This window comes from Miscanthus floridulus, chromosome 12 (assembly GCF_019320115.1).
Source record: "Miscanthus floridulus cultivar M001 chromosome 12, ASM1932011v1, whole genome shotgun sequence".
NCBI lineage: Eukaryota > Viridiplantae > Streptophyta > Magnoliopsida > Poales > Poaceae > Miscanthus > Miscanthus floridulus.
This window is the reverse complement of record NC_089591.1, coordinates 74,155,945-74,159,576: the sequence shown is the minus strand read 5'-3', so window position 1 is coordinate 74,159,576 and position 3,632 is coordinate 74,155,945.

Sequence of the window (3,632 nt, the reverse complement as noted above, 5' to 3'; positions counted from 1 at the left end):
AGGGCATACAATTTCAGTTTGTACAGCAGTACTTATCTGTGAGATCTGCTTTGGGGATCATGTTAAAAAAGTTTGCCCAAATTTGAAGAATCTTCTTTCTACTGCTATACCATGTGGATATGCTGTTGAAGGTTTAGGATTCTATTTTATACCTGTTGTAGAAAATCCAAAAAATAGTTTCAGAGGACAAATCAGCTGTGGTACGTGTTTTGGAGGGTTCTCTTACTGCAGATCAACTAGCAATGGAACTCGACAAACTACTACCCGGAAACAGTTGGGTGATTGAAGAGAAAGGCAACGACGCCTTTATCACTAATTTCCCTTCTTCTGAAGTGCTCAATCACATGGTGAATTAGGGTCCAATGGACACCAAAACAGTGAAAGGAAAGATTCGGTTTGAGAAAGGGACAAAAAATGATGTTTTAAATATGAGATTGACAAGGTTTGGGTGCAGTTTCGGGGACTCCCAAAGGAACTGCGAGACTTCCCTATTATTTGGGCAATTGGCTCAATCCTAGGTGTCTCTCGAGCAGTTGATACTAAGTTTACAAAGAAGTATGGCAGAGCTAGAATGAAAGTAGACGTGTTGAATCCCGACCTCATCCTAAACCTTGTGGATGTAGTCATTGGGGGTTATGTCTATGAGCTACAATTCAGAATGGAGAAAGATATGCCCGATGATGAGCCCCAAGTCATTAGCATGGACTCTACCATGGACGAGGATAAAGCCCCAGAGGAGAAAGAGCCGGAGAATATGGATCATGATGGTAGAAAGATGGAAGACCTGCCAACTGGTCAAACATATGAAAAGCAGCCTAATAACATAGTTGCACCGAGTGGACAACACATGAGTAAGGCTGCCACAGGTATACCTCTTGAGCAGCACGTGGACTTGGCAATGGGGACTCAGCATGTCCTTGCAAAGGAGTATAGGATCCAGCAGGTTTCTACAGGTGCTGTAGAGGAACCATTTCATCATGTTGATATGGAAGGCACATGTTCTGACTCTGCTAGGAAGAGTGATGTAGTTAAGCCGGTGGTGTTACTCACGCAGACTGGGATGACTCTAGGTGGATCTGCACAGTGGCAAGCTAGTTTGATGTAATCCAAGACTGACTCTGGTCTTCTGAATAAGACTAAAGCACTGAGTGGTGGGGTTGTGTCGTCAGTGAGAGCTAGTAAAAGGAACGCGTCTACTTCAGAGCAAGACTCGTTGGAAAAGGCAACGAAGTTAAAGGCGCGTAGGAACATGGATTCTTCTTCTATCAAAGGTAAAGAACTACCACTTTCTTTTGATGTTTTTGATGATTCATCCTTACTAGCTTCTACTAGCACACTAGGCATATCACTTGGGGCTAATGAACAGGAAGCTGCTCTTTCTATGCAACTTCTTAGAGACATAGAATCTCGTAGACTGTCTGAGAGTAAATGTTTACATGTAGAGACTAATTCTTTGTTAGGTGATGCTTCTTATGTTTGTTCGCTAGATGAGAACCTAGATTTAGATGCTTTAAACCTCATTTGTGCTGAAATCTCCGAAGACCTAGGTCATGGGGGCTGTGACCCTGTATGTCTATAGATCCCTATATCACATCTCAAGAAGTCTAGGTCCAAAAACAAAAAGAAAAATTAAAAAAACCACTCGAGATGAAAGGAATTTTCTGGAATAGCAACGGTTTTGCGGACACAAAAAAATATAGATTCCTTTCTGATTTAACAAAAGAAAAGAACCTAGACTTTATAGCTGTATCGGAAACCGGGAGAACCAATTTTCCACAGTCCACCTTGAATAATATCTGCGCTGGCAGAGATTTTCTTTAGCATGGCATGGCTCCAAGGGGTCGGTTTGGTGGCATGATTCTAGGGGTAAACCTTTTAACCTTTGACATTGGACAAATAGAAGAACGAGACTTTTTTATTCGGTTTATGTTGAGACACAAAGAGGATGATTTCAAGTTCAATTTAATCTCAGTGTATGGCCCAGCTCAAGTGGATCTCAAATCACAATTCTTATCCGAATTAGTCCGAGTATGTTCAAAAGAAACATTACCTGTTATTATAGGTGGTGATTTTAACATTATTCGTAGACCGGATGAGAAAAATAATGACAATTATAATGATAGATGGCCTTTTCTTTTCAATGCTGTAATAGATACGTTAAACCTCAGAGAATTAGAAATGACAGGAAGAAAGTTTACTTGGGCTAATCACTTACAAAATCAAACCTTCGAGAAATTAGATAGGATTCTTGTTTGTACGGATTTTGAGTCCAAGTATCCGGTTACAAGTGTCCAAGCTTTGAGTAGAGAGATTTCTGACCACACTCCAATGTTATGTAGCACAAATAGCCCATCTCCAGTTTACCAGCCATAGTTCAAGTGTGAACTGGGATGGTTGCTTAGGGATGGATTTTGCGACATGGTGAGAGATGTTTGGCATAGTGTACTTGTCGAGGGCAGCCCCCTAGAGAGGTGGCAAGCAAAGATCAGAAGGCTTCGCCAGTACCTTAGAGGATGGACAAAAAATGTGAGTGGCGCCTACAAGAAAGAAAAGGAAACTTTGTTAAACAAACTCGATGAGCTAGATAAAAAGGCAGAAAACTCTTTGCTCGATGAGTCAGAATTAAATTTAAAACATGTGTTAAGCGAAAGACTTGCTGAATTACTTCGTGAAGAGGAACTTAAATGGTACCAAAGGGCAAATGTTAAGCATCTACTGGAGGGTGATGCTAATACAAAATATTACCATTTATTGGCTAACGGAAGACATAAAAAAACTCGTATTTTCCAGTTGGAGGACGGTAACACTATAATAGATGGTGATGCTCGGTTAAAGCAGCATATTACCAGCTATTATAAAAGCTTTTTTGGTCCTCCGGAGAATTCTTTTATTGAGTTAAATGAACACTATGTTCATGACATTCCACAAGTCTCCCAACTGGAAAATGAGTACTTGACAGATGCCTTCTTGGAATCAGAAGTAAGGGCATCAATTTTCCAAATGGAACATAATAAGGCACCAGGCCCAGATGGTCTTCCACCAGAGTTTTATCAGGTCTTCTGGGACTTAATAAAAAATGACCTGATGGCTATGTTCATGGAATTCCATGAGGGAACCTTGCATTTGAATAGACTCAACTTTGGAACGATAATCTTGCTACCAAAAAAGAAAGATGCGAAAGTGATTCAACAATACAGACCAATATGTTTGTTGAATGTCTCTTTCAAAATATATACCAAAGTTGTAACTAATAGATTATCTACTGTTGCCCAGAAGATTATTAGACCAACACAAACAGCGTTCCTCCCAGGCAGAAACATTATGGAAGGCGCAGTAATACTCCATGAGACAATACATGAACTTCACTTGAAAAAACAAGATGGGATAATCTTTAAGATAGATTTTGAGAAGGCATATGATAAAGTAAAATAGAGTTTTCTACAACAAACTTTAAGGATGAAAGGTTTCTCACAAAAATAGTGCTCTTGGGTAAAGCAGTTCACACAAGGAGGTAATATAAATATTAAGGTGAATAATCAACTTGGCTCCTACTTCCAAACGAAAAAGGCTTAAGGCAAGGTGGCCAAATGTCTCCAATACTATTTAATATAGTGGTAGACATGCTGGCCATA